General features: G+C 38.8%; 1 long non-coding RNA gene across 1 annotated transcript; it reads right to left on the bottom strand.

Moving 5' to 3' along the window:
- LOC109844340 lies at positions 8,790-10,170 on the bottom strand. Its single transcript, XR_002247992.1, has 3 exons — positions 10,123-10,170; positions 9,154-9,259; positions 8,790-8,994 (listed from the first exon to the last, which is right to left on the bottom strand). It is a non-coding gene; the product is annotated as an uncharacterized LOC109844340 (long non-coding RNA).

Below are 18,707 nucleotides of genomic sequence, written 5' to 3'. Positions count from 1 at the left end.
ATGCTTCAAAATAATATGTATACAGCAAATTCGGTGTTCAAATTTCCTCTGGCTTTACAAGATTTTTTGCGGAAATTGCCACAATATTTGGTTTATGGCCTCAAGTGGCTAAGAATTTCTTATCAATTCTGATCTTTGCTCATTGTAGATGAGAAAGTAAATGAATAGATAGAGAAAATGTCAAACTATCACGTTGCACTTGTGAGATTAAAGACTTGTATGAAACATTATTATTTTTATTAGAAAAATATTTAATATGCCTCACGAGGATGATGCTATTATGCCAGTAATCATCACCTACATAATTTGACAGGCCTTGGCGCTGATGGATATTCTGAAAACATCTCCATCCAATTAAACTTGTAGTTCTTAAATATCTTAAAGTCACAATTAGGTGATATGTAAGATTTGTTTGTCACAATAACGTATCCTTGTTAAGCCAAAAGATAAGGATATGTCCTTTTTCATCAGATTTTTAGATGATGGCAGAATTGTATTAAGAAAATGAATGGCACAAGCATGCGCATGTCCTTTCCCATTACATTTTATGAATTGTATAAGCATGTTCTTTTTCATTACATTTTTAGATAACGATAGAATTGGATGAGAAAATCAATTCAAGCTGAGTGCCACATCTCCTTTTGCACAATGAAGCCAAAGTTTCCTCTTGAAAAAATAAAGGGAAAATTTACTTCTAGCCTAAAAATTAAATAATTTATTTGCTTAACCCCCAAGATACAATCTCTTTACCCCAAAATCAACCTTTTATTTGTAGACCGCCCTTATTACAATGCCAACCCATAGCCACTCAAAAAAATATAAAATCCCAAAATTACCCTTGACTATACTTACGACCACTCTTTTTATTTTTTGGATTTTTTTTGCCCCACTCTCTCTCATCTCTTCTCTCTCCCCTCCCCTTCCCCACTTCTATTAAACCAAAAACGCTCCGCCATTAATTCTTCTCTCTCTCTTGAAAAAATTCTCTATCTTCCCCTCTCAAACTAGAGTGATGTTCAATTTCTCTATAGTGGCTAACAAAAATTCCGTATCAAGAGGACAGTTGCCCTTCTCTTTTCCAATTATGGTATGATGTCAAATCCGCCATTATTGGGTTTGGGATCTGGAGGTAAGGATCATTGTGAATGTTGGTGGATGGTGTAAACAGAAAGATGGGGAAAAGAGAATTATTTTCAAGTTGTAAATTGGTTAAATTTTGAAGAGCTACCTATTAGAGACTTTGTAAAATAATACTATAAAAGTTTATAAAAATAACTGTCATATTTTATTTTATTTTTGTTTGTAGGTACAATTGCAAGATTTACGCGTACTTATTCATAAAAGCAATACGAGAAGAGAATAACATTTTGTAGCTTACACTAGATTATTGTACATGGGATTGCTACTCAGTTACTCATCAAAGGGAGAGAGCAGAAAAAAAAATGAATGGTGAATGTCATGACAATGATGGAAATTTTTTGCACGAGCTGACAATGAACCAATAGAGTTCGAAGGAGATGTTTAGATATCGTATTATGAGTTGTTTTGTAAACTTCATAGTGTAGCTTGTTTTGAAAATAATTGTAAACATTTTTCTTCATTTGTTATATTGTAGTGGTAGTTATTATGTTAGATACATACCTTAATTTGAATACACTTATAAACTTGTAGTCAATTGTTAAGTTTAGCAGTTAGTTGTTAAGCTTGTGCATTAATTCTTAAGCTTATGTGTTGGTTAAGCTTTTTCGTTGTTTGTTAAGCTTATATATTAGTTGTTAATTTTTTTGTTACTTGCTAAGTTTATGCATTGATTGTTAAGCTTATGCGTTTGTTGTTAAGCTTTTTTATCAGTTGTTAAGCTTATATATTGGTTGTTAAACTTATGCATTGATTAAGCTTTTCCATTGGTTATTAAGCATATGTCTTAGTTGTTAAGCATTTTTGTTAGTTGTCAAACTTATGCACTGGTTGTTAAGCTTTTCATCAATTGTTAAGTTTACGCATTAGTTGTTAAGCTTATACGTTCATTGTTAAGTTTTTTAATGATTAACAACTAATAAATATTATTTAGTTATTTCCTCTATCCCTTCTCCTCTTTCTATTACTAGATGAAAAAGTTTAATAGTAAACACATAAGCTTAACAACCAAGGCATAAACTTAACAACTGACAAAAGATCTTAACAACCAATTCATAAGCTTAACAATTAATGAAAAAGCTTAACAATGAATAAGTTTAACAACTAATGAAAAACTTAACAACCAACACATAAGCTTAACAACTGATGAAAAAGTTTAGCAACCAATGCATAAACTTAATAATAAATGAAAAAGCTTAACCAACAAATACATAAGCTTAACAACCAATGCATAACCTTAACAACCAATGAAAAAGCTGAACAACTAACACTAATCAATGCACAAGCCTAACAATTGACAAAAAAGCTTAACAACAAATGCATAAGCTTAATAACTAACTCATAATATTAACAATTAACCCATAAGGTTAACAACTAATTGCTTTACTTAACAATTGACTACAAGTTTATAACTATATTCAAATTAAGGTATGTACTTAACATAATTAATAACCACCTCTAGAATATAACATATGAAGAAAAAAGTTTACAATTATATCAAAACAAGCTACATTGTAAAGTTTGCAAAACAACTCACAATATGACATCTAAACGTCTCCTTCAAACTATATCTATCATTCTTCCCTCGTGAAAAAAATTTCCATCGTCGTCATCACATTCACCATTCATTTTCTTCTGCTCTCTCCCTTTAATGAGTAATTGAGCAGCAATCTTTGTTCTAATGACCCATGCCGTATAATAATCTGGTGTGAGCTACAAAACATCTTTCTCTTCTAGGATTGATTTTATGAATAAGTACGCATAAATTTTGCAATTGGACCTACAAACAAAAATAAAATAAAATATGACAACTATTTTCATAAACATTTACAATATTATTTTACAAAGTCTCTAATAGTTGAGGATAGCTGTTATAGGTTGCCTCAAATACTCAAATCCATATTACTTTGGGAGTTCCTTTTATGGCTTGGTTTGTTTTGATCGAGTGTCTTACTTACATTAGACTTTACAAAACCAATCATATTAGATATATATTCCTACTTGGACTCTTGTTGGGTTTTTAGGACATGTGGACTTCTATTCCTATTAGAACTCTTATTTCTTAGACAACAATGAGTTAGGATCTTCAAGGCTATATAAGAATAGTCTTTCAAGTCAATTAGATTCATCAATCTTCAGAGCACCAATTAAGAAGAGAGTTATTTTGTGAAGCTTATTTGATATTCTTCTCTTTTGTTCCTTTTATTTAGAGAGATTGTACAGGAATCTTGGGGCGTTATTTGGGATTGAGTTATTGAGAGATCTCTATTTTGTATTCCTCACTTTTTAGTAAAGCTTTTCTCCTCCTTCGCCCGTGGACGTAGGTTACAAGATGAACCACATATATCTTTGTGTTTGTGTATTCTTGATATTTTTTGTGTTTTCATATAATTGATATTAGCTTATCCTGGGGAGTTTCTCATAACAAATTGGTATCAGAGCCCTCAGCTATCGATCAGAGGAGAAAATGATGACAACCACTACGAAGTAGGATAGTGAGAAGTTTAATGGCAACATCAGTTTCAACCATTGGCAAGTTAGGATGATCACCATGTTGACACAGAGTGGATTGAAGAAGGCTTTATTCGAAAAGTCGATGAAACTAGCTACTATGACGGAGGAATATTAGAACGAGTTGGATGATAGAGCTCTCATAGCGATCCAATTATGTTTGACTAGGGGTGTGAAACGGTCGGTTCGGTTTGGTTTTTACCAAAATTTGAACAACCAAATCGAACCGCCTATAATTCAAAACTGAACCGAACTGTTCCAAATCGGTTCGGTGCGGTTCGGTTTGGTTTGTTCGGTTCTAACATCATCAAACTTCTTATCAAACAACAAACTGTGTTAAAGAAAAAAAAGATATCAATAAATATGAGATTATGAAGCATTAAACATTAATATAATGATATTGTTTTCAACTCATAATGATTCAGAAAATAAGTTTAGGGTTTGAGTCTTTGACTCTTTGGAGACGGGTCGGGTAGGGTTTGAGATCAGAATAAGTAGTATTGTACTATATTTGGTCGGTTCGGGTTGAAAAGTTTTCAAACCGACCCGAACCGCCCTACTCATAAAACCGATTTTTTTGGATCGGTTCGGGTCGGTTCGGTCGGTTTTTTTTGGTTTGGACCGAACCATGCTCAGCCCTATGTTTGACAAATGAAGTTTTACAAGAAGTTCTCACGGACAAGACAATCGTTGATTTGTGGTCCAAATTAGAGGATTTATATTTGATGGAGTCGCTCACTAATCACCTCCTCTTGAAGCAGCGTTTGTACACACTTCGGATGTCGGAGGGTACACCCATCAAATCTCATATTGGTAAATTTAATTCTGTGATTACAGATTTGAATAAGATTGATGTTAAGATCAATGATGAAGATCAAGTCATATTGTTATTGTGTTTTGTGATGCCTTCCTACAAGCACTTCAGGGATACTATGATTTATGGTCGAGATTCTATTGACATCAAGGACAACAAAGAGAACTTGTTGAATAAGGAGAAGATCGATAAAGAGTTAACTACAAGTAAAAGTGGCGATAAAGCTGATGGTTTGTTTGTTCGAGGAAGATAAAAAAAAGGGTTTTGGAAGTAATAGATATAAGTCGAAGCATAGGAATCTGACCTACAGATATTGCAAGAAGAAAGGGCACATCAAGACCTATTGTTACAGATTAAAGAACAAGAATAAACAAGATGAGTATGAAGGAAAATCAAAGGTGGATTTCACTGAAGTTGATATTACTAAAGATGTGATTTTGTTGGTTACAGATGATATAAACATGAACATGGATAATTGGATTTTGGATTCGAGTTGTTCCTATCATATGTGTCCTAATCAGGACTGGTTCACCACTTATAAAGCTATTGATGGTGGAACTGTTCTTATGGGGAATAACGCCTCATATAAGACTATTGGAAAAAGCATAATTCGTATTAAGATGCATGATGGAGTAATCAAGACTTTGACTGATGTTAGGCATGTTTTAGGTTTAAGGAAGAATCTCATCACTATGGGCACTCTTGATAGCATTGGGTGCAATTTTTTGGGTGAAGGTAGAGTTTTTAGGGTTATAAAAGGGCTCTTTTGTGGTTATGAAAGGAAAGAAGATCGACATCTTGTATGTTTTATAGGGTACTATCGTTATTAGTTCGTCTGCAGTTACATCATCGACATCAAGAGCTAATACTATCGGATTATGGCATATGAGACTTGGTCATATGAGTGAGCATGAATTGACCGAGTTGAGCAAGAAGAGTCTTTTATGTGCATAGAGTACATGAAAATTGAGATTTTGCGAGCATTGCATCTTTAGGAAGTAGAAAAGAGTCAGCTTCAGTACGACAGTGCATCAAATTAAAGGTACTTTGAATTATATATTCATATATTTGAGGACCTTCTCAAGTTGCCTCGAGGGTGGAAATTCCAAATATTTGTTGATCTTCATTGATGACTACTCCAGAAAGGTTTGGATTTACTTTTTGAGACATAAATATGAGGTGTTTGTGACTTTCAAGCAGTGAAAGTCTTTGATTGAGAAGCAGACTGGGAGGCTGATTAAGAGGCTTAGAACTGATAATGACCTTGAGTTTTATAGAGGAGAATTTAATGAGTTCTGCAATGAGGGAATCGCTAGACATCGTACAGTCCCTCGCACGTTGCAATAGAATGAAGTGGCAAAACGTATGAACAGAACCCTATTGGAGAAAGCTCGTTGTATGATGTTCAATGCAGGTTTAGGCAATGAACACTATGCCGAAGCGGTGAATATGGCTTGTTACTTAGTGAATCGGTCGTCATCTACTGCTATTAGTTTTAAAACTCCAGAGGAGGTTTGGTCCGATAAGCCTACAGATTATTCTAATCTTAGGATATTTGATTGCCCTGCGTATGTGCATGTTAGTCAACTGAAACTTGAGCCACGAGCGAAGAAATGCATATTCGTAGATTATGCATCAGGTGTTCAAGGCTTTAGAATGTGGTGTCCTGATCTGAAGTCTCCTAAAATTATTATCAGCCATGATATTACTTTTGATGAGTCTGCTATGTTCCACCAGAAATAGTCACCAATTTCAGTTGATAAGGCGCGCACTACAGGACATAAGGTGAAGTTAGAAATTTATGATTCAGCTCTTCAACAGGATAAAACTACGGGAGTTCTACAACTAGATCCCGTTCAAGTAGATGAAGCACCTCAGCAACCGCAGGAAGAGCGTGCTATGTTCCACCAAAAATAGTCATCGGTTTCAGTTGATGATAATGCGCGCACTAAGGACATAAGGTAGAGTTAGAAATTCGTGATTCAGCTCTTCAGTAAGATAAGACTGCGGGAGTTCAATAGTCAGATCCCGTTCAAGTAGATGAAGTATCTCAGCAGTTGCAAGAAGAGCGGGAATACACTATTGCTAGAGATCGGTCTAGACGAGATATTCGACTACTGTGAAGATATGAAGATACGATAGCTTATGCATGGTTGGTTGTCAATTTTGTGTCCTTCAGCTATTCAGGAGGTACTTTAGGTGATGACTTTGCTAAGAGTTACGGTCGTCGTGTGGACAATTCAATTGATTTGTTGAGGTGACATCTTTCAATTGGCAAGTTCAACTTGGGCTTAGACTTGATCAATACGTGCCGCACTTAGATGCCTTGTGGGGCTATTGGAGAAGGTGGAGTAAGCTAGTTTTTGGAGTGAATGATTTCTACGCAGTTGAGTCAAGGTGGAGATTTGTTATAGGTTGCCTCAAATACTCAAATCCATATTGCTTTAGGAGTTCCTTTTATGGCTTGATTTATTTTGATCAATAGTCCTACTTACATTAGACTTTGTACAACCAATCATATTAGAGGTCTATTCCTACTTGGACTCTTGTTGGGTTTTTAGGACATGTGGACTTCTATTTGTTGGATAGCATGTTCCTAATATGTTTCCTAATTTGTTTTGGTAATAGGTTATTGGGATTCCTAATCTGTTTTGGTAACAGGATTCTAAATCTGTTTTGGTAACATGTTATTAGGATTCTTAATCTGTTTTGTTTTGGTTTTAGAATTCCTAGTATGTTTTTAGTTTTAGGATTTCTATATATATAGAACGATTAGAAGAGATAATTGAGCAGCGAATTTGGGATATTTGTAGTACAGAAAAGAGGTATTTTCTGAGCTATTGGTTAGAGTTTTATTTGAAGAGAATTAGAGCTTTGTTGGTGAGATTAATTGGTGAGTTTGTGTGATTTTGTAATCTCAGTTTGTACTCTTCTTCTCTATTAGTGGAAACCCCATTTCCTTCTTGCCCTATGGACATGGGTAACTTTCCGAACCATGTTAAACTTTATGTTTGAGTCTGTTCCATTATTGTTTGATTTGAGTTGCATTCTCTCTCGGTCACTACACCACCTGAAATCGTCTATAGCGGCCGAAAATGCTATGGTATTATTTCATAGCGTTTTAATCAGCGTTGTGTCAGAACCCGCTGTAGTAGGTCTGTGGCTTTACATAGAGCTTTCGCAAACGCTATCAAAAAGGTTCCAACCATAGAATTTTTATGTAGCTATAAAAGGGTATTCAATAGCGTTTCTATATTACTATGACGAATATCTTTCATAGCGGTTGAAAAATACTATTAGTTAGTTTTCATTCATAGCATTTCAACGCTGCTATTGTCTTACATTTGATAGCTTTGAGTTATTACAATAGCGTTTCAGCGAATGCTGTCTTTCTTCTTTTAATAGCATTTCAGCAATTGTTTCCACTTCATATAGCATTTCAGTTGTACCTATTAACCTTTGAGGTTGAACTAGAAATAGCTTTCAATTATGACAACCATAAAAGCAAATATTTCATTTAAAGGTTCAAACTGATACATAACGAAGTTATAGCATACAAGAAGAGTCAACACAAATGTGCCAAAAAACAAATACGGTCTTCTATACAAGTACACTAAAACTGATTTCATTGCTAACTATGAAAACTCTCCCTTCAATAAACTAATCAGTAATTTTTTTTCATTCTCCTCCTTTCTACCCTTTCTCCAGTCCTCCTGTGGCTGCTCACTGCAGCATGCATCAAAGTCAGCCGACCACAAATCGCAAGAAGAGCAATTGACCTAGCCGAGGCACGGCTTCAGAAGGACAGCTGGCCAGAATACTATGATGGCAAAGTAGGCCGATTCGTTGGCAAACAGGCAAGAAAGTATCAGACTTGGTCCATTGCAGGTTACTTGGTTACAAAAATAATGTTAGAGGATCCCTCACATCTTGGAATGATCTCCCTAGAGGAGGCTAAGCTGATGAAGCCTCTGATCAAGAGATCAACATCCTGGACTTGTTAAAAAAAATCGAAAATGAAAATGATATCTTATAGTTTTTCTCATACGATTCTTTGGCGATAATCTCATCGTCAGTACAACATTAAATGCTAAAAAGTGTGTTTTGTTTGCTCGGTATTCATTTGGTTCCTCTTTGTGGCAAAGAAACTAGCATCATGTTAATTTTTACCTATTTGCTTGCAGAGTTCCTTTTCTGTTTTGTTTCAGTTTACTGAGAGTTATATAGATACTAATATTAACCTTTCCTATAGTCCAAAGAGATGCACTAAGTTTTGGCACCGCCAACCCAAAGTCAAGGTAGGCCTACTAGTAAATAAGCAAATAATCATTGAGCACATAAAGTTTATGACAAATTGATTCGTGAAAGAACAGACCTGGGGGTACACAGAAGCAAGATATGATGCTTCTCTGGAAAATGGATAAGATGCATGCAAAAGAACAACTCTACATTTAGAGAACTTTGTATCCTCTAAAACAGAGCGAAGGTGCAGGGGGTTAGATAGCCTCAAGTCCAAGTCCTTGTCTCCACAACTGAAAATTTCAACCAAATATTAGACTGATATAGTTTTATGGATGAGGAAAAAAGCATTAAATAAACAGTAAGAAAGAAGTTCAGAAATGTGAAAGCTTCATATAATTTTGTTACCCTGTGTGAATTTGCATAGGTAAGTTGAAGCTTAATTTTGTTACCCTGTGTGAATTTGCATAGGTAAGTTGAAGCTTAAAGCAAAGTTCAAACTACATGTAAATAAATAGTTGATAAAGCTCTTGTTCTTGATCCGAACAGGCTTCCCAGCTGTAGAAACTAAAATTTGCAACATAAGCATCATGTACTTCAAAAAGCAATAAATACATAACCATACGATGTATTCACCAATCAGGTGTCTTGTACCATGTAAATCTAAATAAAAAAAAGGAAGAAATGATGCAGTGCAATCAGCAACAGAAGTTAATTATATACCTGAATTCATGGTGACCAAAATTAACATAACCTTAACAATTAAAACATCTTTAGGTTGCATGAACGTGCATGTTTAACTCTGACAAGCAGTCAAATAGTTATAAGAAAAAATAAATTAAATGAAAGAAATTAACTGATAATTACAATAACCTTCATACTTTTATTGCCTTATGGCCAAGTTCATCATAGACAATCTAAAAAGAAATCACTAAGCAAGCTGTTACATATTATTCCGTCAACTTCGATTCAGACTTCATACCTGTGCCATGCCTGTTCATAGCTGAATATGGAACTTCGTATAAGCTTTACCACAGTGGTCTCATCTCCATATGCAGAAGTTTGCAAGTCAGTAAAGAAAACCAAACTATTTGTTTGGCATAGGATTTGAGCAACGAACCACTTCGTTGTAATGCAGCAAAAAATGATTCTTCAGTCTTGGTGCTAGCATATATGACCAAAGGCTTTGCCTCATATTTCACTGATTCATCGACCAAAAAGAAGAGTCAGTAATGGTTTTTCATTCACTACTATCCGACAAGAAATAGCCTACCCAAATTGAATTTAGTCCCAAATAGAAGTCTACATCAAAGAACAGGAAAGAAATGCATGAAAAAGGGGTAAAACTCTTAAAAATAATAAATTATCGAATCAAGCATATATGCTAGCACCAGGTATTGCATGCCTTTCTTTGCACGTACCATGTAAATCTTCAAGCAAACCTTCTTCGGCATCCTTCTTACTGACATAATAATTGAAGTAAGATGGAAAATCTGAGTTACAAAAAATTTTCTCAATATCATAAATAATAATAGTGCCTTCTGTAGAAAGAAATTTCACATGAAACCAAATGTTGAAGAACACATAAATACTCCAAAAGATAGATGTACATCAATTGAAGTTTGAGCTATATCTGGCAATTGGTTAAGGGACAAATAAGGGGATTCGGTCATGCATACCAAAGTGTTCAAGTCAGTTGACTGCTTTAAATGGCAGGCCCACCTCTCCAGTTGGACTATAAATGAGTAGATCATATCAACTTCAAAGAGAATGGGGGGAAAAACTACTTATACCATACTTTTACAATTTGTAGTTAGTTTTCATAGGGTCATGGTTCTGATGCCCATGTAACATATTATACCATACTTTTACAATTTGTAGTTAGTTTTCATAGGGTCATGGTTCTGATGCCCATGTAACATATCATTTTGTTCATGAAAGAGGATGGTGATTCACAATAGAAAACAACTATTTCTGACATATACCATACTTTTTGCAATTTGTAGCTGGTTTTGATATGGGACATGGTTCTGATGCGTATGTAACATAACATTTTATACAAGAAAGAGGCTGGTAATTCGCAATAGAAAACAACTATCTCTGACATATACCATATTTTTTGTAAATTGTAGTTGCTTGTCATACGGGACATGGTTCTGATGCATATGTAACATAGTATTTTACACATAAAAGAGGTAGGTAATTCGCAATAGAGATAAAATCCCAATAATATCACTCAATAAATGCATTTTTCACCACAGTTGTCAACTCACAAAAAATGTGTACTGTGTTGAGAATATTAATTAGCTGGTCTATCTCCAATATTTAATGCCAAAGACTTGAGTATTTACATTTTGTATCATAATACAAGGCATATAATACCCCTTTAATTAAAAGAACATGAGAGCCATCAATCCAATGTTACATAAGAACTTCACATCCAATGGGGTCCTTTTTTCACATACACCCTTCTACGACCAAATTTCTAGTGGATTATTTCGCATGGATATGAAGTCTTCAATCCCTCCAGTTTATCAAAATTTACGAGCATCCCACGCTAAATTAAGTTCGATATAGAGGAAAAAATGAATGTCCTTACCACATTGAAGATTGTTTCAGCCAAATGCTCAATCCTCAAGATTCTACCAACGGTAGGAACAACAGACTTGTGCCAACCCCATTCAAGTATTTTAGCAAACATAATGTCGTCATCAATGAAGACGACAGACAAATTTGCAGCCTTGAAACACTTCGAACCAATCAAGTCTAACCCTGAGACCTTTCTGTGTTTTTCAACTCCATCCAAAGATCTCTCACAGCCATAAAGCTCCGTGATGTCCCTCAAACTTCTCTGCAATTCATGAGACCGAATCACTCTAGTAACAATTCGAGCAAACGACTAAAACTCTTTAAAGCAAAAATGGTTAATTGCACTTTAATAACACCCTAAACTTTCATACCTTTCAATGGTTAATTCGCAATAGAGATCACATAGTTTTTGATGATATTGATCCAAAACAACTCACATACCTTTCAATGTAGAGGAGGATAAAAGGCAGCAGCACCGGAGGAGTGGCAAGCAAAGCCAGCCGGAAAACAGCTGCAAGAGGAGGAGAAGGCCAAATTAAGTGGTGATTAGGTTTTTGATGGAAAGGGGGATTAGGGTTAGGGTTTTCACCGAAGAGAAGGAGGGAGCGACAGAGCTTTGAGCGGCGACCACAATAATGTCCAATCGATTGGTCGGCCTACTACTGAAGGAGGAGGAGGAGCTCGAATCAGAGGAGCTCAAATCAGGGTTTTTAGGGGAGAGGAGGAGGTGGCGAGAGAGCTCCGACGACGATGCAAGGAGGAGGGCGGCAATGGTTTTGGCGACGAGAGAGGAAGTGAGGGCGGCCCTGGTTTTGGTGACGAGACAGAGAGGGAGGCGGCGAGAGAGCTCAAACGAGGATGAGAGGAGGGCGGCACCGCTGGCTAGTTTTGGCGAGAGAGAGTGAGGGAGGGAGCGAATTGCAGAGATCTAAAGGAGAGGAATCGAAATAATTTGGGGGGGGGATTAAAATTTAGGGCTAGCTGTGGGGGCGGGCCTATTTTAATTTTCAGTCTCCCGCTTAACTTTTCAACGCACCAAAACAAAAAAAATTACGATCAAGTACTTATAGCATTTAAAATTTTTCAAACGCTATCAAAAAATAAGGCACATACGATCTATAGCACTTACAACATAAACGCTATCATTCAACGCTATAAAAAAAACAGTTTTGTTCTAATGGGTGTTTGGTTTGGTTCCACACAACAAGTGGCTTCCGTACACAACAAGTAGTACCAGAGCACAACAAGTGGTATCAGAGCTTAGGCTACGCTTGGGCTAATTGGAGGAGTAGATCGCTTTGGAAGTTCGTCTAGGGCTTCAGTTGGTGATAAATGTGGGGTTTTTCCTATTTGTGGATCTCGTTTCCGTCGTGCGGGCTGAGATCTTTCGGAGGCTCTTGTTAGCGTTTCAATTGGAGGTAAAAATCTATCCTTTATCAGTTTGGATCTATTCTTCGTTTGTTCCACATTGGTTTGTTGGTGCTTTGAGATAGATGGCCGAGAAAGAAGGAGTTGAGGTTGGGATATTAGTTTGTTGAGGAGTGCTTTGACCTGAAAATTGAAGTCCTTTGAGCATATTGGTATGAACAAGAAAACCGAGGTGGAGTTTGGCACTTCTATCCATCAATCGATGGGTCTTTTAGGTGGTTGTTTGCGTCGAAAATTGATATATTCATTACGGTATTCATTACAACTTTAGTCGTTTACAATGAAAACAAAAAGGATAGTCTTTTTATAAGACCTTTACACAATAAAAACAAAAGTTACAACTCTCGCCAAAACAAACGCAGAGAGATCGTTTATCGGTCTTCTGCTTGCGTGGAAATCAATGACTAAGGTGACTTTCGACGGAAACAAACTGGCGACCACAGTGGGAGCCGACAGCCTTTCTGCGAAGGCTGACGTGTCGTAACCTCGGATCCCGATCCCGGTTGAAACGGAGGTCGAATATGATTTCGACCAGCGGAAGTACGAGGAATACTTGTCCTCCTCCTCCAGATCGGCCTCTCCTCGCAGGTGCAGGAAGACCTATTCTAGGAAGACCCGTTGGACTTCAGCTGCAGAAGCCCAAGAAGAAGATCTTCCCACCACCGCTGCACTTGTGGCTGACAACGCCCCGCCGGCATCCGACGAGGTCAAAACTACAGATCTGAACCCCTTGAGTAAGGGGTCGACTGTTGATGATGTGCCCACTCTATCAAAGAGAGCACGTCAGAGGCGACACCAACGCCTTGCACGCCAACTGGCCAAAGCCTTGGAACCAATTGATGGAATCCGCTATAAAGCGGATCTAAAGTCTAGGAGGTGCCAACCATCACAACAGAGAGTGGACAGCCCCTCCTCTTTCAAACCAGCGAAGAACGAATGGGTTCGCGTCAAAAGGACCCGATCGACTCTTCAAGAGCGGATTCAGAAACGCCGCGCATTGCTTGCACAAGCAAAAATTCTTATGCAAGAAGCCAAGAAATTGGAGAAAGAAGGAGTGGAAAATAAGCCACAAAGACTGCACCAAGTATGGAGGCCAAAGTCTAAGACGGCGGCCAAAAAGATAGAAAAACGTGGGTCACTTCAGTCTGACCCGCAGAAACGCAGGTCCGACCCTCCACTTTGCAGGTCACTTGGATCCGACCTTCCAATTTGCAGGTCACTTGGATCCGACCTTCCAAATCGCAGGTCACTTGGATCCGACCTTCCAAATCGTGGGTCACTTGGATCCGACCTTCCAAATCGCGGGTCACTTGAATCCGACCCTCCAACCCGTCGGTCACTTAAATCTGACCCGCGCTAGGGTCGAGACAGAAGACGTTTTGCACCGGTTACGTTGATACCTTCGAGTTCCGCACCTCTGGTGGAGCCCCACGACAACATGGATTTGTCCCGATTCAAGGTGAGGATAGTTGATCGCTTGGGTCCTTTGTACGAGGATCGAGGCAAAGTTTTGATCGAAGGAGCTATCCGAAGGATCTGAACCCCGTCCGTCCGTCCCTTGAGATTAGGCTTGGTCTTAATCTCGAGAAGAGCCTTGATTTCGCTTGGTCGATCTCAGCGCTTCAAATCAAATACTTCCTCGGTGAAGACGAAGCTCTGCCGAATTTTTCATAAACCGGATCTAGATCTAAGGTGGTCCACGGATAAACCCCGGCACAGGCAAAGACACCCACGCAAGCAGAAGACCGATAAATGATCTCTCTGCGTTTGTTTTGGCGAGAGTTGTAGCTTTTGTTTTCATTGTGTAAAGGTCTTATAAAAAGACTATCCTTTTTGTTTTCATTGTAAACGACTAAAGTTGTAATGAATACCGCAATGAATGCATCAATTTTCGACGCAAACAAACTGGTGACCACAGTGGTATTCATTGCGTCGAAAACAAACAAGATCAAGCACAAGTGGTATTCAATTGTCGACGCAATGAATATATCAATTTACCCCAAATCACTTGTTCTCCCACTGTGGTCGTCAGTTTGTTTGCGTCGAAAATTGATGTATTCATTATGTCTCATTTATTATGATGTCTTACTCCATATGGAATAATCAACCATAATACTTATGGTATTTTTGGCAAACCCCCAGCCTTCAACGGGTTTGATGAGCCTTTACCGACTACCGTTTGAGTCGGGCTAGTGTGCGGATTATTTTGGATCCGTTCCGCACATAACGTTGCGCTAAGAGAATTAATTCACTTAGACTTGGTGCTATGACTTTGAATACATAGGCTTCGTTTTTCTCGTGTGAGTAGACTAAACGGCAACGCGTGTTAGGCGTTGACTTACCCCTTCTTAGGCTTCGGGGTAAATTCCCCAGATTTAGACTCTGGTGTCTTTTTCAGTCGGCGAAAGACTAAACCGGCGATGTGTGTTCGACATAGACTTTGGGATTTTTGACAAACCCCCAGCCTTCAACGGGTTTGATGTGCCTTTACCGATTACCGTTTGAATCGGGCTAGCATGTGAATTATTAAAACCCGTTTCACATGTAACGTTGCGCTAAGAGAGTTAATTCTCCTAGACTTGGCGCTATGATTTTGAATACATAGACTTCGCCATTCTTACGGGAATATAGCACCCGGCAATGCGTGTTAGGCGTTGACTTATCCCTACTTAGGATTCGGGATAAACGTCCTCAGACTCGTATTCTGGTGTCTTTTTCACTCGATGAAAGACTAAACCGGCAACGCGTGTTAGGCGTAGACTTATCTCTATTAAGGAGTCGAGATAAAATTTCCTACGCGTGTGAGGCACGGATTTTGGTGTTATTAATAACAACCTGCCACAATATTGAATATGTGGGCTTTTGTTCTTTTTTTACGGTTAAGAACTAACCAGCAACGCGTGTTAAGCGCTGACTTATCCCTACTTAGGTTTCGGGATAAAATGCCCCAGACTAGATTCTGGTGTCTTTTTTAATCGGTGAAAGACTAAACCGGCAACGCGTGTTAGGCGTTGACTTATCCCTACTCAGGATTCGGGATAAAATTCCCCGTACCTGTGAGGCACGGATTTTGGGAGTTGAAAAAGTGCTGTCTTCTCTTGGGGCAAAGACGAACCCGAAATGGGAGATGAAGAATTTTATATTCTATCTCTCAACACTGAAGAGGAAGAATTTTATATTCTATCTCCAGTTGGAAAGGAGACTCGAGGTGGGATCTCCACCCCCAAAATTTGGAAAGATAAAACTAGGAGTGAGATCTCCACTCTGAGAATCGGAAAGATTCAAGTAACCCTAACTTTTATAGGATTGGTTGCTTGATCCAAGAAAAGAGTTCCTCATTTATTGAGGGGAAATTCCGATTTCGACCCTAATTTTTATAGGTTTGGCTGAAAAAAGGAAAAGATGAAAATCTTTCGTTTATTGAAAGGGATAACTCAATCTTAGTCCTAACTATCTGCAGGTTTGACTAAGTGAAGTTGGAGACAATCCTAACTTTTATAAGTTTGATTGCTCAATTTGAAAGTGGACCTCTCGTTCATAGAAGGAATCGAGAGGGGAATCTGGCTTTGGCCCTAACTTTTATAGGTTTGACCTGAAAGCAAAGGGAGTGGAATACAAGTAGCAGTAGAAATACTGGTTTGTACTAGCCACTCGATGGAGGATTTTGATGTTAAGTGATCAGGACTTAACACGTCAAGCTTTGAAAATTGCCATGAACTGGCGGATAGAAATCTTAGTGGACCCACCGTCAATTGATTTGACCAGTGAGGTATTTTGTGAGGAAATGTTGATCTGTCGTCAAACACCAATAGGAGTTTTGTGAGGGAAGATTGATCCACCGAAGCAATCGAATCTCGTCTCAGCAAAAGAGTGTTCGGAAATCACAGTGGGGGTTTAGTGTTTATCACTTTGTTTGTAATGATCGGGTTATCCCTAAGAAAATTACATATAGTATTCTTCCGGGAACTCCCCGTTACATGAATCATCCACCCCCAGCTTCTTCACGAAACTGGGTTTATCATTGCATTCGGTTACATGATCAAGTTATCCTTAAGAATATTACATATAAAAATTCTCCAGGAACATCCCGTCAAGAGTGGGAAACAGTTTAGACTCATATACTTATTGGAGTAATTGAGAAGCAGTTTATACTCGTATACTCTTTGGAGTTTCAGAAGGAGTAGTTTATACTCTTATACTTGTAGGAGTGTTCATTCGTCTCAATTGAGCGATATAACGCCGGCTTCAACCAAGGTTTGGATGCTATTTTTGAGTGCAAAGCAATCCTTGGTGGGATGAAAGATCCTCCTGTGGTACGCACAGTATTTCGGATCCGCAGTGTTGTCAGCTTCCTCCTGATTTACGACAGGTGGCAGCTTGATCTTGTTGTTTTCAAGGAGAGACTCGAAAATGGCTGGAACATCTTCATCCTTGAAGGAGTACTCTTTTTGGGGTCTTGAACCCGAAGTCTTCTGCTGTCTTCGGGGTTGCTGTTGCGACGTCTGATTGGCGTCAACAGCTACTGCAGGTGTTTTCCCTTTACTACGGGAGGCGAAGTTTGAGTTCGGAAGATTCGCCGTCGGTTGGCTCCTCTCGGCTTTCTTCCTTCGGAGGAAGCGTTCGGCCCGCTCTCCGCGCGTCTTCAACTCTTTCCAAGTGTTGGACGGTGCAACTCCCATAACTTCTAATATCTCAATAGATCGGTTGTTATGACATGTCTGGAGGATGAAGTCATCCGTGATCGGATCTCGGCAGTTCATTGCTTTATTCCGAAAGCGCTTGACGAAGTCGTCGACTGTCTCTTCATCTTCTTGTTTCTCATCGAAAAGTGTTCTGATGGATACCTCGTCGTCGTTATCAAAGAAGTTACCAAGGAATGAGTTCTCTATATCGTCCCAGTTGTTAATACTTCCGGGCTTAAGACGGCAGTACCAATCGAAGGCCGGCCCGCGAAGGGTGCCAACGAATGACCGAACCATCAAGGCTTCATTGCCGGAGATCATACCCAAGTGGGACTTAAAGTATATCAGATGTTTAGTGGGTGAACCCTTCCCGTCAAACGGCGTGAAGTTAATCAGGTTAAACTTCGCCGGATACGGGATCGAATCCCATTCTCTTGGATAGGGACATGGAATGCCGGTCCTTTTCACCTCTCGAGTAGACATTAGAGCGTTGATTTTGCTCTCGAGATCTTTTATTTTCTCATCCTCACTCGTGTCGGGCCTCAGACGATTTGAAAGAGGAATAACACGGCCACCCCCGACATTGTCATCTTCGGTGGAACCACCCCCAGCGTTGTTATCTTTAGTGGAGTCACCCCCAGTGTTTTGGTCAACGGGAGGGTTATCAGGATTGAGACGTTCATCTACATCTGAATCGCTATTTGCTTGGTTAGCAGTATTGCGACGGTTGGATTCACTAATTTGATTCGACAAAGCTCGGATTTGTTGGTCATGTTCTTCCCTCATCCGCCGCATAGCCGTTTCCATTTCGAACTTGAATGCCTCTTTCTGCTTGGTTAGAGCATCCTCGAGAATTTTGACGATCTGCTCGGTGTTGATCATGAACACTTCGCGAGATTGTCCCGGACTGGATACCGAATTATCAGAAGCGATTGCCGAGTTAGCATCTGATGCTTCATCATCCGATGATAAACCTCTCTGCATTCTCTGGTAGTCCCTACGTCTAGTGGTCCCTACGCATAGCCGAGTCAAACGATACGATACGAGAGGGTCAGAACTAGAAGGTCGAATCGACTTTTCCTTATCAGCCATGTTAATTGTGACTTTGAATCGACTTTTCCTTATCAGCCATGTTAATTGTGACTTTTGGAAGTTCGTTATCATGAACAGCCGATCTCTTCTTACGGAGACGCTTTGGTTTGGACTTAGCTATTCCATTGGAGATCCTCTCAAGTACAGAGACCCTCTGCGGAGCGGTCTTGGGGCAACTACATGCTGATAATACTGTCCTGATTATCTTAGTGCAC

Source organism: Asparagus officinalis, chromosome 1 (assembly GCF_001876935.1).
Source record: "Asparagus officinalis chromosome 1, Aspof.V1, whole genome shotgun sequence".
NCBI classification, from domain to species: domain Eukaryota; kingdom Viridiplantae; phylum Streptophyta; class Magnoliopsida; order Asparagales; family Asparagaceae; genus Asparagus; species Asparagus officinalis.
Note: the sequence above shows the minus strand (reverse complement) of the source record. Positions and strands in the feature narration are given on the sequence as shown.